Source organism: Hyla sarda, unplaced genomic scaffold (assembly GCF_029499605.1).
Source record: "Hyla sarda isolate aHylSar1 unplaced genomic scaffold, aHylSar1.hap1 scaffold_189, whole genome shotgun sequence".
Classification (NCBI taxonomy): Eukaryota; Metazoa; Chordata; class Amphibia; order Anura; family Hylidae; genus Hyla; species Hyla sarda.
This window is the reverse complement of record NW_026608543.1, coordinates 41,888-61,155: the sequence shown is the minus strand read 5'-3', so window position 1 is coordinate 61,155 and position 19,268 is coordinate 41,888. Positions and strand designations below refer to the sequence as shown.

At 46.2% G+C, this 19,268-nt stretch overlaps 7 non-coding genes and 2 pseudogenes across 7 annotated transcripts; all 9 read right to left on the bottom strand.

Annotated features, from left to right (window-relative positions):
- Positions 1-390: 390 nt before the first annotated feature.
- On the bottom strand, positions 391-581 carry LOC130315934 (U2 spliceosomal RNA). Its single transcript, XR_008863347.1, has one exon. It is a non-coding gene; the product is annotated as a U2 spliceosomal RNA (small nuclear RNA).
- Positions 582-2,679: 2,098 nt separating this feature from the next.
- On the bottom strand, positions 2,680-2,859 carry LOC130315903 (U2 spliceosomal RNA; annotated as a pseudogene).
- A 686-nt stretch (positions 2,860-3,545) lies between these two features.
- Positions 3,546-3,705, bottom strand: LOC130315913 (U2 spliceosomal RNA; annotated as a pseudogene).
- A 2,084-nt stretch (positions 3,706-5,789) lies between these two features.
- On the bottom strand, positions 5,790-5,980 carry LOC130315933 (U2 spliceosomal RNA). Its single transcript, XR_008863346.1, has one exon. It is a non-coding gene; the product is annotated as a U2 spliceosomal RNA (small nuclear RNA).
- A 2,095-nt stretch (positions 5,981-8,075) lies between these two features.
- LOC130315865 (U2 spliceosomal RNA) lies at positions 8,076-8,266 on the bottom strand. Its single transcript, XR_008863296.1, has one exon. It is a non-coding gene; the product is annotated as a U2 spliceosomal RNA (small nuclear RNA).
- A 2,084-nt stretch (positions 8,267-10,350) lies between these two features.
- LOC130315931 (U2 spliceosomal RNA) lies at positions 10,351-10,541 on the bottom strand. Its single transcript, XR_008863345.1, has one exon. It is a non-coding gene; the product is annotated as a U2 spliceosomal RNA (small nuclear RNA).
- Positions 10,542-12,626: 2,085 nt separating this feature from the next.
- LOC130315930 (U2 spliceosomal RNA) lies at positions 12,627-12,817 on the bottom strand. Its single transcript, XR_008863344.1, has one exon. It is a non-coding gene; the product is annotated as a U2 spliceosomal RNA (small nuclear RNA).
- Positions 12,818-14,905: 2,088 nt separating this feature from the next.
- On the bottom strand, positions 14,906-15,096 carry LOC130315929 (U2 spliceosomal RNA). The gene has a single exon (XR_008863343.1). It is a non-coding gene; the product is annotated as a U2 spliceosomal RNA (small nuclear RNA).
- A 2,078-nt stretch (positions 15,097-17,174) lies between these two features.
- LOC130315927 (U2 spliceosomal RNA) lies at positions 17,175-17,365 on the bottom strand. Its single transcript, XR_008863341.1, has one exon. It is a non-coding gene; the product is annotated as a U2 spliceosomal RNA (small nuclear RNA).
- Positions 17,366-19,268: the final 1,903 nt, after the last annotated feature.

Below are 19,268 nucleotides of genomic sequence, written 5' to 3'. Positions count from 1 at the left end.
GGGGTAGGGGTGTGGCGCGATATTGGGGAAGGGATGAGATTTTATATTTCTTCATAAGCATTAATCTTATTTTGTCAATTAGGAACATTCAGCACCCACCCGCTATCAAGGCAGCTGCCTATCATGTCATGCCCTACCTGCACAGGTGTGCTGGCTACTCAAATGATCCAATTAAGGAGGCCATTTAGTCAGCAGCAGCAGAAGTCCTGTGCCTGGACGCTCCAACAGCGGCCAGACACAAGCAGAAGCAGAAGCAGCAGAAGCAGCAGCAGCACCACCTTTTGTTTTTTGGCTGCAGCAGCAGCAGCAAGGCCCACAGGGCTGGCTAGCTGGCTAGCCAGCAAGCAGGTAGCAATGAAAGTAGGAATCTTTCTTTTTAACCCTGTAAGGGGGTGGTGCACTGTACCCGAAGATACTGCCATATCGGGTCAATGCATAGGGCGACGGAAGCAAGCTTCGAAATCGGCCCCCGTTCTCAAAAATCCATTTAATATATGGTCCCCAGATAGGGGACGTATCAGATATTAAACTGATAAGAACAGATACTACACTTGATCTTAGCCAAAAGGCCGAGAAGCGATAACCGTGAAAGGGGCGGGCCCAACAAGGTCCCCTTCATGGGCACTATCACTGCTTGCTGTCAGGGAGGCTGCCAGACAATTTTCCATGCACACTCTGGGCTGGGGGGCAGTCAACCACCAGTACACACAGCAGAACCTAAACCCATACCATTATTGCTAAGCAGCAAGACAGGGGCCCATTGCACTCCCACGGGGCCTTTTTAAATGCAATCCATAACCCGGATTTGCCAGGAACCCTTCTTACTCCTCCTACTTGCATGTGACACTGGGCTTAGGATCTGCATAGGAAACACACACACAAGCACACACCTACCTTTGTTGCCTGCAGATGCCTCCTTGGCTGTCCCCAAACGGTATCAAACCAACACCCACGGGAAGCTGTAAGCATAGAGGACATGCCTGCACCCCATTGGACTTACCTGTGTGGGTTAAATCCGGGTTATTTGACAACCTATGGCGGTGATGGTTCTGCTCAGGCAGAGCAGTGCTGATGCTCCTCATAAAGCTGTCGCTGCTGTGAAGGTTCTAGGTGACATCACAAATCCCTATGGTTACATACACAACAAAGCTGGGTTGTTGTTGTTTACACTCTGCAAGGCCTGTGGAAGTGAGTGACATCATAGCACTGTAGTTCTGAGGGTTCTAGATGGATGCAACAATCTCCTGTTGCTTCTATGAAGGCCATAATAGACGACATCACCAAACAGCTCCATAGTCACATACACAGCAAAGGAGAGATGTTGTTTACACCTAGTGATGTCAGTGGTATTGAGTGACATCACAGCACAGTGCTAAGGCTCCTGGGCCTGGACACAGCAGCGGCTGCAATATCTCAACGGAGAATACGTTTATATATATGTGTGTGTGTGCGCGTATATATATATATATATATATATATATATATATATATATATATATATATTTCTCCGCCGAAATCACTTTTAAACCCATTTCCACCTTTTTTTCCCTTCTCTTCCTCTTACTTTTTTTTCACGTTTTTTTACGTTTTTCTCCTTTTCGCCTCTTTTCTGGGCGTATTATTCTTCTTTTTCTTCTTTTTTTTCGTCTAATGCATACCCCATCAGTGCAGCAATGCTTATTCAATACCGCCAGCAGATGGAGACACTGGGGGATAATTTTCTAAGGATTTATACTGATTTTTCCTGTCTGAATTTGTCGCACAGAAAGTTGCAGGCCAAATATGTGTGACATTTCTGCGACTTTAGCTTCTAGAGCATTTTTACAACATTATACATAGGTGCTGAATACATAAAAAGCGACTGTTCAGCGACAGACAAGTCGCATCGGCTGAAAGTAGGCCAGAATGTCAGTCCATGTTGGAGCAGGTTTAGATACAGTCTAAAGTATAGATCTCAAAGTCTGTGCACAGAATTTAGCAAGGGCCTCGCACCTTCTGATGCATCAGGTAGGTGCACAATAGCATAGCCTAACCCTCTGTACTTTGGTCTATATTGATGCGGGACATAGACAGCCAGCTGATGACCAATCCATTAGTGCAATGGATGGCTGGAAGCATTTGTCTTTGCCTTTGCAATACCACAGAAGCAATGCATGGTCAATGTACAGCAATGACACACCTGTGTGAACAGCCAGGAGACCCCCCCCATGTTATGTTACATAGTTACATAGTTAGTACGGTCGAAAAAAGACATATGTCCATCAAGTTCAACCAGGGAATTAAGGGGTAGGGGTGTGGCGCGATATTGGGGAAGGGATGAGATTTTATATTTCTTCATAAGCATTAATCTTATTTTGTCAATTAGGAACATTCAGCACCCACCCGCTATCAAGGCAGCTGCCTATCATGTCATGCCCTACCTGCACAGGTGTGCTGGCTACTCAAATGATCCAATTAAGGAGGCCATTTAGTCAGCAGCAGCAGAAGTCCTGTGCCTGGACGCTCCAACAGCGGCCAGACACAAGCAGAAGCAGAAGCAGAAGCAGCAGAAGCAGCAGCAGCACCACCTTTTGTTTTTTGGCTGCAGCAGCAGCAGCAAGGCCCACAGGGCTGGCTAGCTGGCTAGCCAGCAAGCAGGTAGCAATGAAAGTAGGAATCTTTCTTTTTAACCCTGTAAGGGGGTGGTGCACTGTACCCGAAGATACTGCCATATCGGGTCAATGCATAGGGCGACGGAAGCAAGCTTCGAAATCGGCCCCCGTTCTCAAAAATCCATTTAATATATGGTCCCCAGATAGGGGACGTATCAGATATTAAACTGATAAGAACAGATTTTTTTATCTAAAGCCGAGGAACGTGCTTTCGATTCACCCAAAGTGCAAGAAAAAGTGCAAACGTGTTACACTAAAAAAACGTGCACAAAGGATGCGGTCTATCGCAAGCCCTTCTCCGATAGGAGAGAGGCCCCCCAACAAACCTTACCCTTCGCCTCCGGACCAAAAGGTACCTGCGAGGTTCCAGGTTCGATGTCCCTTTTCGCCGAAGCTACTAGGGGACCACAAATGCTCCCGGCATCCCCCTTGGCGTTAGCCAAGGTATCTGCCCGCAGAGCCGATTACGGTAGGTACCCTGCCAAAGCAGGAGTACCCGGGGTGTTTGCAGGGAGGTGCGGAACCTAATGGCCACACACACCTCCCCTAGACCGCCAGGAGGGACACCCAGAAGGGCTACCGCATCCTGACTAATCCTGTGAACACACAACACGCAAAAAGTGACACAGTGAGACAAAAAAGAAATAAATAAGTGAATGTGTGCAGATATACTGCCCGGACATCCGGCCGGATCTATAAAAATTTCTCTGATCCTAGCCAGAAGGCCGGGAATCAAGAGGTGAGTGCCACAAGGTGAAGAGATTATGGTGCCCGTGCTTCAACTCAGTGAGTCTATTCTCCCAGTGAGTTTCGGCACCTCGGGGTCACCACTCCCCGAGGCACAAAAGTACCTCGGCTCTAGACCCTCTCAGCCTCATGGCGAGACCCGGAGGGAACAGGTCACATCGGGGCAGCCGTCGAGCTGATTCCTCAGAACCAGCCCCGGAAAGCCCTGGTACACCTGCATCCTCCATGCAGCACCCATCCCCACCAGCATGAAAACTGATAAGAACAGATACTACACTTGATCTTAGCCAAAAGGCCGAGAAGCGATAACCGTGAAAGGGGCGGGCCCAACAAGGTCCCCTTCATGGGCACTATCACTGCTTGCTGTCAGGGAGGCTGCCAGACAATTTTCCATGCACACTCTGGGCTGGGGGGCAGTCAACCACCAGTACACACAGCAGAACCTAAACCCATACCATTATTGCTAAGCAGCAAGACAGGGGCCCATTGCACTCCCACGGGGCCTTTTTAAATGCAATCCATAACCCGGATTTGCCAGGAACCCTTCTTACTCCTCCTACTTGCATGTGACACTGGGCTTAGGATCTGCATAGGAAACACACACACAAGCACACACCTACCTTTGTTGCCTGCAGATGCCTCCTTGGCTGTCCCCAAACGGTATCAAACCAACACCCACGGGAAGCTGTAAGCATAGAGGACATGCCTGCACCCCATTGGACTTACCTGTGTGGGTTAAATCCGGGTTATTTGACAACCTATGGCGGTGATGGTTCTGCTCAGGCAGAGCAGTGCTGATGCTCCTCATAAAGCTGTCGCTGCTGTGAAGGTTCTAGGTGACATCACAAATCCCTATGGTTACATACACAACAAAGCTGGGTTGTTGTTGTTTACACTCTGCAAGGCCTGTGGAAGTGAGTGACATCATAGCACTGTAGTTCTGAGGGTTCTAGATGGATGCAACAATCTCCTGTTGCTTCTATGAAGGCCATAATAGACGACATCACCAAACAGCTCCATAGTCACATACACAGCAAAGGAGAGATGTTGTTTACACCTAGTGATGTCAGTGGTATTGAGTGACATCACAGCACAGTGCTAAGGCTCCTGGGCCTGGACACAGCAGCGGCTGCAATATCTCAACGGAGAATACGTTTATATATATGTGTGTGTGTGCGCGTATATATATATATATATATATATATATATATATATATATATTTCTCCGCCGAAATCACTTTTAAACCCATTTCCACCTTTTTTTCCCTTCTCTTCCTCTTACTTTTTTTTCACGTTTTTTTACGTTTTTCTCCTTTTCGCCTCTTTTCTGGGCGTATTATTCTTCTTTTTCTTCTTTTTTTTCGTCTAATGCATACCCCATCAGTGCAGCAATGCTTATTCAATACCGCCAGCAGATGGAGACACTGGGGGATAATTTTCTAAGGATTTATACTGATTTTTCCTGTCTGAATTTGTCGCACAGAAAGTTGCAGGCCAAATATGTGTGACATTTCTGCGACTTTAGCTTCTAGAGCATTTTTACAACATTATACATAGGTGCTGAATACATAAAAAGCGACTGTTCAGCGACAGACAAGTCGCATCGGCTGAAAGTAGGCCAGAATGTCAGTCCATGTTGGAGCAGGTTTAGATACAGTCTAAAGTATAGATCTCAAAGTCTGTGCACAGAATTTAGCAAGGGCCTCGCACCTTCTGATGCATCAGGTAGGTGCACAATAGCATAGCCTAACCCTCTGTACTTTGGTCTATATTGATGCGGGACATAGACAGCCAGCTGATGACCAATCCATTAGTGCAATGGATGGCTGGAAGCATTTGTCTTTGCCTTTGCAATACCACAGAAGCAATGCATGGTCAATGTACAGCAATGACACACCTGTGTGAACAGCCAGGAGACCCCCCCCATGTTATGTTACATAGTTACATAGTTAGTACGGTCGAAAAAAGACATATGTCCATCAAGTTCAACCAGGGAATTAAGGGGTAGGGGTGTGGCGCGATATTGGGGAAGGGATGAGATTTTATATTTCTTCATAAGCATTAATCTTATTTTGTCAATTAGGAACATTCAGCACCCACCCGCTATCAAGGCAGCTGCCTATCATGTCATGCCCTACCTGCACAGGTGTGCTGGCTACTCAAATGATCCAATTAAGGAGGCCATTTAGTCAGCAGCAGCAGAAGTCCTGTGCCTGGACGCTCCAACAGCGGCCAGACACAAGCAGAAGCAGAAGCAGCAGAAGCAGCAGCAGCACCACCTTTTGTTTTTTGGCTGCAGCAGCAGCAGCAAGGCCCACAGGGCTGGCTAGCTGGCTAGCCAGCAAGCAGGTAGCAATGAAAGTAGGAATCTTTCTTTTTAACCCTGTAAGGGGGTGGTGCACTGTACCCGAAGATACTGCCATATCGGGTCAATGCATAGGGCGACGGAAGCAAGCTTCGAAATCGGCCCCCGTTCTCAAAAATCCATTTAATATATGGTCCCCAGATAGGGGACGTATCAGATATTAAACTGATAAGAACAGATACTACACTTGATCTTAGCCAAAAGGCCGAGAAGCGATAACCGTGAAAGGGGCGGGCCCAACAAGGTCCCCTTCATGGGCACTATCACTGCTTGCTGTCAGGGAGGCTGCCAGACAATTTTCCATGCACACTCTGGGCTGGGGGGCAGTCAACCACCAGTACACACAGCAGAACCTAAACCCATACCATTATTGCTAAGCAGCAAGACAGGGGCCCATTGCACTCCCACGGGGCCTTTTTAAATGCAATCCATAACCCGGATTTGCCAGGAACCCTTCTTACTCCTCCTACTTGCATGTGACACTGGGCTTAGGATCTGCATAGGAAACACACACACAAGCACACACCTACCTTTGTTGCCTGCAGATGCCTCCTTGGCTGTCCCCAAACGGTATCAAACCAACACCCACGGGAAGCTGTAAGCATAGAGGACATGCCTGCACCCCATTGGACTTACCTGTGTGGGTTAAATCCGGGTTATTTGACAACCTATGGCGGTGATGGTTCTGCTCAGGCAGAGCAGTGCTGATGCTCCTCATAAAGCTGTCGCTGCTGTGAAGGTTCTAGGTGACATCACAAATCCCTATGGTTACATACACAACAAAGCTGGGTTGTTGTTGTTTACACTCTGCAAGGCCTGTGGAAGTGAGTGACATCATAGCACTGTAGTTCTGAGGGTTCTAGATGGATGCAACAATCTCCTGTTGCTTCTATGAAGGCCATAATAGACGACATCACCAAACAGCTCCATAGTCACATACACAGCAAAGGAGAGATGTTGTTTACACCTAGTGATGTCAGTGGTATTGAGTGACATCACAGCACAGTGCTAAGGCTCCTGGGCCTGGACACAGCAGCGGCTGCAATATCTCAACGGAGAATACGTTTATATATATGTGTGTGTGTGCGCGTATATATATATATATATATATATATATATATATATATATATATATATATATTTCTCCGCCGAAATCACTTTTAAACCCATTTCCACCTTTTTTTCCCTTCTCTTCCTCTTACTTTTTTTTCACGTTTTTTTACGTTTTTCTCCTTTTCGCCTCTTTTCTGGGCGTATTATTCTTCTTTTTCTTCTTTTTTTTCGTCTAATGCATACCCCATCAGTGCAGCAATGCTTATTCAATACCGCCAGCAGATGGAGACACTGGGGGATAATTTTCTAAGGATTTATACTGATTTTTCCTGTCTGAATTTGTCGCACAGAAAGTTGCAGGCCAAATATGTGTGACATTTCTGCGACTTTAGCTTCTAGAGCATTTTTACAACATTATACATAGGTGCTGAATACATAAAAAGCGACTGTTCAGCGACAGACAAGTCGCATCGGCTGAAAGTAGGCCAGAATGTCAGTCCATGTTGGAGCAGGTTTAGATACAGTCTAAAGTATAGATCTCAAAGTCTGTGCACAGAATTTAGCAAGGGCCTCGCACCTTCTGATGCATCAGGTAGGTGCACAATAGCATAGCCTAACCCTCTGTACTTTGGTCTATATTGATGCGGGACATAGACAGCCAGCTGATGACCAATCCATTAGTGCAATGGATGGCTGGAAGCATTTGTCTTTGCCTTTGCAATACCACAGAAGCAATGCATGGTCAATGTACAGCAATGACACACCTGTGTGAAACAGCCAGGAGACCCCCCCCATGTTATGTTACATAGTTACATAGTTAGTACGGTCGAAAAAAGACATATGTCCATCAAGTTCAACCAGGGAATTAAGGGGTAGGGGTGTGGCGCGATATTGGGGAAGGGATGAGATTTTATATTTCTTCATAAGCATTAATCTTATTTTGTCAATTAGGAACATTCAGCACCCACCCGCTATCAAGGCAGCTGCCTATCATGTCATGCCCTACCTGCACAGGTGTGCTGGCTACTCAAATGATCCAATTAAGGAGGCCATTTAGTCAGCAGCAGCAGAAGTCCTGTGCCTGGACGCTCCAACAGCGGCCAGACACAAGCAGAAGCAGAAGCAGCAGAAGCAGCAGCAGCACCACCTTTTGTTTTTTGGCTGCAGCAGCAGCAGCAAGGCCCACAGGGCTGGCTAGCTGGCTAGCCAGCAAGCAGGTAGCAATGAAAGTAGGAATCTTTCTTTTTAACCCTGTAAGGGGGTGGTGCACTGTACCCGAAGATACTGCCATATCGGGTCAATGCATAGGGCGACGGAAGCAAGCTTCGAAATTGGCCCCCGTTCTCAAAAATCCATTTAATATATGGTCCCCAGATAGGGGACGTATCAGATATTAAACTGATAAGAACAGATACTACACTTGATCTTAGCCAAAAGGCCGAGAAGCGATAACCGTGAAAGGGGCGGGCCCAACAAGGTCCCCTTCATGGGCACTATCACTGCTTGCTGTCAGGGAGGCTGCCAGACAATTTTCCATGCACACTCTGGGCTGGGGGGCAGTCAACCACCAGTACACACAGCAGAACCTAAACCCATACCATTATTGCTAAGCAGCAAGACAGGGGCCCATTGCACTCCCACGGGGCCTTTTTAAATGCAATCCATAACCCGGATTTGCCAGGAACCCTTCTTACTCCTCCTACTTGCATGTGACACTGGGCTTAGGATCTGCATAGGAAACACACACACAAGCACACACCTACCTTTGTTGCCTGCAGATGCCTCCTTGGCTGTCCCCAAACGGTATCAAACCAACACCCACGGGAAGCTGTAAGCATAGAGGACATGCCTGCACCCCATTGGACTTACCTGTGTGGGTTAAATCCGGGTTATTTGACAACCTATGGCGGTGATGGTTCTGCTCAGGCAGAGCAGTGCTGATGCTCCTCATAAAGCTGTCGCTGCTGTGAAGGTTCTAGGTGACATCACAAATCCCTATGGTTACATACACAACAAAGCTGGGTTGTTGTTGTTTACACTCTGCAAGGCCTGTGGAAGTGAGTGACATCATAGCACTGTAGTTCTGAGGGTTCTAGATGGATGCAACAATCTCCTGTTGCTTCTATGAAGGCCATAATAGACGACATCACCAAACAGCTCCATAGTCACATACACAGCAAAGGAGAGATGTTGTTTACACCTAGTGATGTCAGTGGTATTGAGTGACATCACAGCACAGTGCTAAGGCTCCTGGGCCTGGACACAGCAGCGGCTGCAATATCTCAACGGAGAATACGTTTATATATATGTGTGTGTGTGCGCGTATATATATATATATATATATATATATATATATATATATATATCTCCGCCGAAATCACTTTTAAACCCATTTCCACCTTTTTTTCCCTTCTCTTCCTCTTACTTTTTTTTCACGTTTTTTTACGTTTTTCTCCTTTTCGCCTCTTTTCTGGGCGTATTATTCTTCTTTTTCTTCTTTTTTTTCGTCTAATGCATACCCCATCAGTGCAGCAATGCTTATTCAATACCGCCAGCAGATGGAGACACTGGGGGATAATTTTCTAAGGATTTATACTGATTTTTCCTGTCTGAATTTGTCGCACAGAAAGTTGCAGGCCAAATATGTGTGACATTTCTGCGACTTTAGCTTCTAGAGCATTTTTACAACATTATACATAGGTGCTGAATACATAAAAAAAGACTGTTCAGCGACAGACAAGTCGCATCGGCTGAAAGTAGGCCAGAATGTCAGTCCATGTTGGAGCAGGTTTAGATACAGTCTAAAGTATAGATCTCAAAGTCTGTGCACAGAATTTAGCAAGGGCCTCGCACCTTCTGATGCATCAGGTAGGTGCACAATAGCATAGCCTAACCCTCTGTACTTTGGTCTATATTGATGCGGGACATAGACAGCCAGCTGATGACCAATCCATTAGTGCAATGGATGGCTGGAAGCATTTGTCTTTGCCTTTGCAATACCACAGAAGCAATGCATGGTCAATGTACAGCAATGACACACCTGTGTGAACAGCCAGGAGACCCCCCCCATGTTATGTTACATAGTTACATAGTTAGTACGGTCGAAAAAAGACATATGTCCATCAAGTTCAACCAGGGAATTAAGGGGTAGGGGTGTGGCGCGATATTGGGGAAGGGATGAGATTTTATATTTCTTCATAAGCATTAATCTTATTTTGTCAATTAGGAACATTCAGCACCCACCCGCTATCAAGGCAGCTGCCTATCATGTCATGCCCTACCTGCACAGGTGTGCTGGCTACTCAAATGATCCAATTAAGGAGGCCATTTAGTCAGCAGCAGCAGAAGTCCTGTGCCTGGACGCTCCAACAGCGGCCAGACACAAGCAGAAGCAGAAGCAGCAGAAGCAGCAGCAGCACCACCTTTTGTTTTTTGGCTGCAGCAGCAGCAGCAAGGCCCACAGGGCTGGCTAGCTGGCTAGCCAGCAAGCAGGTAGCAATGAAAGTAGGAATCTTTCTTTTTAACCCTGTAAGGGGGTGGTGCACTGTACCCGAAGATACTGCCATATCGGGTCAATGCATAGGGCGACGGAAGCAAGCTTCGAAATCGGCCCCCGTTCTCAAAAATCCATTTAATATATGGTCCCCAGATAGGGGACGTATCAGATATTAAACTGATAAGAACAGATACTACACTTGATCTTAGCCAAAAGGCCGAGAAGCGATAACCGTGAAAGGGGCGGGCCCAACAAGGTCCCCTTCATGGGCACTATCACTGCTTGCTGTCAGGGAGGCTGCCAGACAATTTTCCATGCACACTCTGGGCTGGGGGGCAGTCAACCACCAGTACACACAGCAGAACCTAAACCCATACCATTATTGCTAAGCAGCAAGACAGGGGCCCATTGCACTCCCACGGGGCCTTTTTAAATGCAATCCATAACCCGGATTTGCCAGGAACCCTTCTTACTCCTCCTACTTGCATGTGACACTGGGCTTAGGATCTGCATAGGAAACACACACACAAGCACACACCTACCTTTGTTGCCTGCAGATGCCTCCTTGGCTGTCCCCAAACGGTATCAAACCAACACCCACGGGAAGCTGTAAGCATAGAGGACATGCCTGCACCCCATTGGACTTACCTGTGTGGGTTAAATCCGGGTTATTTGACAACCTATGGCGGTGATGGTTCTGCTCAGGCAGAGCAGTGCTGATGCTCCTCATAAAGCTGTCGCTGCTGTGAAGGTTCTAGGTGACATCACAAATCCCTATGGTTACATACACAACAAAGCTGGGTTGTTGTTGTTTACACTCTGCAAGGCCTGTGGAAGTGAGTGACATCATAGCACTGTAGTTCTGAGGGTTCTAGATGGATGCAACAATCTCCTGTTGCTTCTATGAAGGCCATAATAGACGACATCACCAAACAGCTCCATAGTCACATACACAGCAAAGGAGAGATGTTGTTTACACCTAGTGATGTCAGTGGTATTGAGTGACATCACAGCACAGTGCTAAGGCTCCTGGGCCTGGACACAGCAGCGGCTGCAATATCTCAACGGAGAATACGTTTATATATATGTGTGTGTGTGCGCGTATATATATATATATATATATATATATATATATATATATATATTTCTCCGCCGAAATCACTTTTAAACCCATTTCCACCTTTTTTTCCCTTCTCTTCCTCTTACTTTTTTTTCACGTTTTTTTACGTTTTTCTCCTTTTCGCCTCTTTTCTGGGCGTATTATTCTTCTTTTTCTTCTTTTTTTTCGTCTAATGCATACCCCATCAGTGCAGCAATGCTTATTCAATACCGCCAGCAGATGGAGACACTGGGGGATAATTTTCTAAGGATTTATACTGATTTTTCCTGTCTGAATTTGTCGCACAGAAAGTTGCAGGCCAAATATGTGTGACATTTCTGCGACTTTAGCTTCTAGAGCATTTTTACAACATTATACATAGGTGCTGAATACATAAAAAAAGACTGTTCAGCGACAGACAAGTCGCATCGGCTGAAAGTAGGCCAGAATGTCAGTCCATGTTGGAGCAGGTTTAGATACAGTCTAAAGTATAGATCTCAAAGTCTGTGCACAGAATTTAGCAAGGGCCTCGCACCTTCTGATGCATCAGGTAGGTGCACAATAGCATAGCCTAACCCTCTGTACTTTGGTCTATATTGATGCGGGACATAGACAGCCAGCTGATGACCAATCCATTAGTGCAATGGATGGCTGGAAGCATTTGTCTTTGCCTTTGCAATACCACAGAAGCAATGCATGGTCAATGTACAGCAATGACACACCTGTGTGAACAGCCAGGAGACCCCCCCCATGTTATGTTACATAGTTACATAGTTAGTACGGTCGAAAAAGACATATGTCCATCAAGTTCAACCAGGGAATTAAGGGGTAGGGGTGTGGCGCGATATTGGGGAAGGGATGAGATTTTATATTTCTTCATAAGCATTAATCTTATTTTGTCAATTAGGAACATTCAGCACCCACCCGCTATCAAGGCAGCTGCCTATCATGTCATGCCCTACCTGCACAGGTGTGCTGGCTACTCAAATGATCCAATTAAGGAGGCCATTTAGTCAGCAGCAGCAGAAGTCCTGTGCCTGGACGCTCCAACAGCGGCCAGACACAAGCAGAAGCAGAAGCAGCAGAAGCAGCAGCAGCACCACCTTTTGTTTTTTGGCTGCAGCAGCAGCAGCAAGGCCCACAGGGCTGGCTAGCTGGCTAGCCAGCAAGCAGGTAGCAATGAAAGTAGGAATCTTTCTTTTTAACCCTGTAAGGGGGTGGTGCACTGTACCCGAAGATACTGCCATATCGGGTCAATGCATAGGGCGACGGAAGCAAGCTTCGAAATCGGCCCCCGTTCTCAAAAATCCATTTAATATATGGTCCCCAGATAGGGGACGTATCAGATATTAAACTGATAAGAACAGATACTACACTTGATCTTAGCCAAAAGGCCGAGAAGCGATAACCGTGAAAGGGGCGGGCCCAACAAGGTCCCCTTCATGGGCACTATCACTGCTTGCTGTCAGGGAGGCTGCCAGACAATTTTCCATGCACACTCTGGGCTGGGGGGCAGTCAACCACCAGTACACACAGCAGAACCTAAACCCATACCATTATTGCTAAGCAGCAAGACAGGGGCCCATTGCACTCCCACGGGGCCTTTTTAAATGCAATCCATAACCCGGATTTGCCAGGAACCCTTCTTACTCCTCCTACTTGCATGTGACACTGGGCTTAGGATCTGCATAGGAAACACACACACAAGCACACACCTACCTTTGTTGCCTGCAGATGCCTCCTTGGCTGTCCCCAAACGGTATCAAACCAACACCCACGGGAAGCTGTAAGCATAGAGGACATGCCTGCACCCCATTGGACTTACCTGTGTGGGTTAAATCCGGGTTATTTGACAACCTATGGCGGTGATGGTTCTGCTCAGGCAGAGCAGTGCTGATGCTCCTCATAAAGCTGTCGCTGCTGTGAAGGTTCTAGGTGACATCACAAATCCCTATGGTTACATACACAACAAAGCTGGGTTGTTGTTGTTTACACTCTGCAAGGCCTGTGGAAGTGAGTGACATCATAGCACTGTAGTTCTGAGGGTTCTAGATGGATGCAACAATCTCCTGTTGCTTCTATGAAGGCCATAATAGACGACATCACCAAACAGCTCCATAGTCACATACACAGCAAAGGAGAGATGTTGTTTACACCTAGTGATGTCAGTGGTATTGAGTGACATCACAGCACAGTGCTAAGGCTCCTGGGCCTGGACACAGCAGCGGCTGCAATATCTCAACGGAGAATACGTTTATATATATGTGTGTGTGTGCGCGTATATATATATATATATATATATATATATATATATATATATATATTTCTCCGCCGAAATCACTTTTAAACCCATTTCCACCTTTTTTTCCCTTCTCTTCCTCTTACTTTTTTTTCACGTTTTTTTACGTTTTTCTCCTTTTCGCCTCTTTTCTGGGCGTATTATTCTTCTTTTTCTTCTTTTTTTTCGTCTAATGCATACCCCATCAGTGCAGCAATGCTTATTCAATACCGCCAGCAGATGGAGACACTGGGGGATAATTTTCTAAGGATTTATACTGATTTTTCCTGTCTGAATTTGTCGCACAGAAAGTTGCAGGCCAAATATGTGTGACATTTCTGCGACTTTAGCTTCTAGAGCATTTTTACAACATTATACATAGGTGCTGAATACATAAAAAGCGACTGTTCAGCGACAGACAAGTCGCATCGGCTGAAAGTAGGCCAGAATGTCAGTCCATGTTGGAGCAGGTTTAGATACAGTCTAAAGTATAGATCTCAAAGTCTGTGCACAGAATTTAGCAAGGGCCTCGCACCTTCTGATGCATCAGGTAGGTGCACAATAGCATAGCCTAACCCTCTGTACTTTGGTCTATATTGATGCGGGACATAGACAGCCAGCTGATGACCAATCCATTAGTGCAATGGATGGCTGGAAGCATTTGTCTTTGCCTTTGCAATACCACAGAAGCAATGCATGGTCAATGTACAGCAATGACACACCTGTGTGAACAGCCAGGAGACCCCCCCCATGTTATGTTACATAGTTACATAGTTAGTACGGTCGAAAAAAGACATATGTCCATCAAGTTCAACCAGGGAATTAAGGGGTAGGGGTGTGGCGCGATATTGGGGAAGGGATGAGATTTTATATTTCTTCATAAGCATTAATCTTATTTTGTCAATTAGGAACATTCAGCACCCACCCGCTATCAAGGCAGCTGCCTATCATGTCATGCCCTACCTGCACAGGTGTGCTGGCTACTCAAATGATCCAATTAAGGAGGCCATTTAGTCAGCAGCAGCAGAAGTCCTGTGCCTGGATGCTCCAACAGCGGCCAGACACAAGCAGAAGCAGAAGCAGCAGAAGCAGCAGCAGCACCACCTTTTGTTTTTTGGCTGCAGCAGCAGCAGCAAGGCCCACAGGGCTGGCTAGCTGGCTAGCCAGCAAGCAGGTAGCAATGAAAGTAGGAATCTTTCTTTTTAACCCTGTAAGGGGGTGGTGCACTGTACCCGAAGATACTGCCATATCGGGTCAATGCATAGGGCGACGGAAGCAAGCTTCGAAATCGGCCCCCGTTCTCAAAAATCCATTTAATATATGGTCCCCAGATAGGGGACGTATCAGATATTAAACTGATAAGAACAGATACTACACTTGATCTTAGCCAAAAGGCCGAGAAGCGATAACCGTGAAAGGGGCGGGCCCAACAAGGTCCCCTTCATGGGCACTATCACTGCTTGCTGTCAGGGAGGCTGCCAGACAATTTTCCATGCACACTCTGGGCTGGGGGGCAGTCAACCACCAGTACACACAGCAGAACCTAAACCCATACCATTATTGCTAAGCAGCAAGACAGGGGCCCATTGCACTCCCACGGGGCCTTTTTAAATGCAATCCATAACCCGGATTTGCCAGGAACCCTTCTTACTCCTCCTACTTGCATGTGACACTGGGCTTAGGATCTGCATAGGAAACACACACACAAGCACACACCTACCTTTGTTGCCTGCAGATGCCTCCTTGGCTGTCCCCAAACGGTATCAAACCAACACCCACGGGAAGCTGTAAGCATAGAGGACATGCCTGCACCCCATTGGACTTACCTGTGTGGGTTAAATCCGGGTTATTTGACAACCTATGGCGGTGATGGTTCTGCTCAGGCAGAGCAGTGCTGATGCTCCTCATAAAGCTGTCGCTGCTGTGAAGGTTCTAGGTGACATCACAAATCCCTATGGTTACATACACAACAAAGCTGGGTTGTTGTTGTTTACACTCTGCAAGGCCTGTGGAAGTGAGTGACATCATAGCACTGTAGTTCTGAGGGTTCTAGATGGATGCAACAATCTCCTGTTGCTTCTATGAAGGCCATAATAGACGACATCACCAAACAGCTCCATAGTCACATACACAGCAAAGGAGAGATGTTGTTTACACCTAGTGATGTCAGTGGTATTGAGTGACATCACAGCACAGTGCTAAGGCTCCTGGGCCTGGACACAGCAGCGGCTGCAATATCTCAACGGAGAATACGTTTATATATATGTGTGTGTGTGCGCGTATATATATATATATATATATATATATATATATATATATATATCTCCGCCGAAATCACTTTTAAACCCATTTCCACCTTTTTTTCCCTTCTCTTCCTCTTACTTTTTTTTCACGTTTTTTTACGTTTTTCTCCTTTTCGCCTCTTTTCTGGGCGTATTATTCTTCTTTTTCTTCTTTTTTTTCGTCTAATGCATACCCCATCAGTGCAGCAATGCTTATTCACTACCGCCAGCAGATGGAGACACTGGGGGATAATTTTCTAAGGATTTATACTGATTTTTCCTGTCTGAATTTGTCGCACAGAAAGTTGCAGGCCAAATATGTGTGACATTTCTGCGACTTTAGCTTCTAGAGCATTTTTACAACATTATACATAGGTGCTGAATACATAAAAAGCGACTGTTCAGCGACAGACAAGTCGCATCGGCTGAAAGTAGGCCAGAATGTCAGTCCATGTTGGAGCAGGTTTAGATACAGTCTAAAGTATAGATCTCAAAGTCTGTGCACAGAATTTAGCAAGGGCCTCGCACCTTCTGATGCATCAGGTAGGTGCACAATAGCATAGCCTAACCCTCTGTACTTTGGTCTATATTGATGCGGGACATAGACAGCCAGCTGATGACCAATCCATTAGTGCAATGGATGGCTGGAAGCATTTGTCTTTGCCTTTGCAATACCACAGAAGCAATGCATGGTCAATGTACAGCAATGACACACCTGTGTGAACAGCCAGGAGACCCCCCCCATGTTATGTTACATAGTTACATAGTTAGTACGGTCGAAAAAAGACATATGTCCATCAAGTTCAACCAGGGAATTAAGGGGTAGGGGTGTGGCGCGATATTGGGGAAGGGATGAGATTTTATATTTCTTCATAAGCATTAATCTTATTTTGTCAATTAGGAACATTCAGCACCCACCCGCTATCAAGGCAGCTGCCTATCATGTCATGCCCTACCTGCACAGGTGTGCTGGCTACTCAAATGATCCAATTAAGGAGGCCATTTAGTCAGCAGCAGCAGAAGTCCTGTGCCTGGACGCTCCAACAGCGGCCAGACACAAGCAGAAGCAGAAGAAGCAGCAGCAGCACCACCTTTTGTTTTTTGGCTGCAGCAGCAGCAGCAAGGCCCACAGGGCTGGCTAGCTGGCTAGCCAGCAAGCAGGTAGCAATGAAAGTAGGAATCTTTCTTTTTAACCCTGTAAGGGGGTGGTGCACTGTACCCGAAGATACTGCCATATCGGGTCAATGCATAGGGCGACGGAAGCAAGCTTCGAAATCGGCCCCCGTTCTCAAAAATCCATTTAATATATGGTCCCCAGATAGGGGACGTATCAGATATTAAACTGATAAGAACAGATACTACACTTGATCTTAGCCAAAAGGCCGAGAAGCGATAACCGTGAAAGGGGCGGGCCCAACAAGGTCCCCTTCATGGGCACTATCACTGCTTGCTGTCAGGGAGGCTGCCAGACAATTTTCCATGCACACTCTGGGCTGGGGGGCAGTCAACCACCAGTACACACAGCAGAACCTAAACCCATACCATTATTGCTAAGCAGCAAGACAGGGGCCCATTGCACTCCCACGGGGCCTTTTTAAATGCAATCCATAACCCGGATTTGCCAGGAACCCTTCTTACTCCTCCTACTTGCATGTGACACTGGGCTTAGGATCTGCATAGGAAACACACACACAAGCACACACCTACCTTTGTTGCCTGCAGATGCCTCCTTGGCTGTCCCCAAACGGTATCAAACCAACACCCACGGGAAGCTGTAAGCATAGAGGACATGCCTGCACCCCATTGGACTTACCTGTGTGGGTTAAATCCGGGTTATTTGACAACCTATGGCGGTGATGGTTCTGCTCAGGCAGAGCAGTGCTGATGCTCCTCATAAAGCTGTCGCTGCTGTGAAGGTTCTAGGTGACATCACAAATCCCTATGGTTACATACACAACAAAGCTGGGTTGTTGTTGTTTACACTCTGCAAGGCCTGTGGAAGTGAGTGACATCATAGCACTGTAGTTCTGAGGGTTCTAGATGGATGCAACAATCTCCTGTTGCTTCTATGAAGGCCATAATAGACGACATCACCAAACAGCTCCATAGTCACATACACAGCAAAGGAGAGATGTTGTTTACACCTAGTGATGTCAGTGGTATTGAGTGACATCACAGCACAGTGCTAAGGCTCCTGGGCCTGGACACAGCAGCGGCTGCAATATCTCAACGGAGAATACGTTTATATATATGTGTGTGTGTGCGCGTATATATATATATATATATATATATATATATATATATATATATATTTCTCCGCCGAAATCACTTTTAAACCCATTTCCACCTTTTTTTCCCTTCTCTTCCTCTTACTTTTTTTTCACGTTTTTTTACGTTTTTCTCCTTTTCGCCTCTTTTCTGGGCGTATTATTCTTCTTTTTCTTCTTTTTTTTCGTCTAATGCATACCCCATCAGTGCAGCAATGCTTATTCAATACCGCCAGCAGATGGAGACACTGGGGGATAATTTTCTAAGGATTTATACTGATTTTTCCTGTCTGAATTTGTCGCACAGAAAGTTGCAGGCCAAATATGTGTGACATTTCTGCGACTTTAGCTTCTAGAGCATTTTTACAACATTATACATAGGTGCTGAATACATAAAAAGCGACTGTTCAGCGACAGACAAGTCGCATCGGCTGAAAGTAGGCCAGAATGTCAGTCCATGTTGGAGCAGGTTTAGATACAGTCTAAAGTATAGATCTCAAAGTCTGTGCACAGAATTTAGCAAGGGCCTCGCACCTTCTGATGCATCAGGTAGGTGCACAATAGCATAGCCTAACCCTCTGTACTTTGGTCTATATTGATGCGGGACATAGACAGCCAGCTGATGACCAATCCATTAGTGCAATGGATGGCTGGAAGCATTTGTCTTTGCCTTTGCAATATCACAGAAGCAATGCATGGTCAATGTACAGCAATGACACACCTGTGTGAACAGCCAGGAGACCCCCCCCATGTTATGTTACATAGTTACATAGTTAGTACGGTCGAAAAAAGACATATGTCCATCAAGTTCAACCAGGGAATTAAGGGGTAGGGGTGTGGCGCGATATTGGGGAAGGGATGAGATTTTATATTTCTTCATAAGCATTAATCTTATTTTGTCAATTAGGAACATTCAGCACCCACCCGCTATCAAGGCAGCTGCCTATCATGTCATGCCCTACCTGCACAGGTGTGCTGGCTACTCAAATGATCCAATTAAGGAGGCCATTTAGTCAGCAGCAGCAGAAGT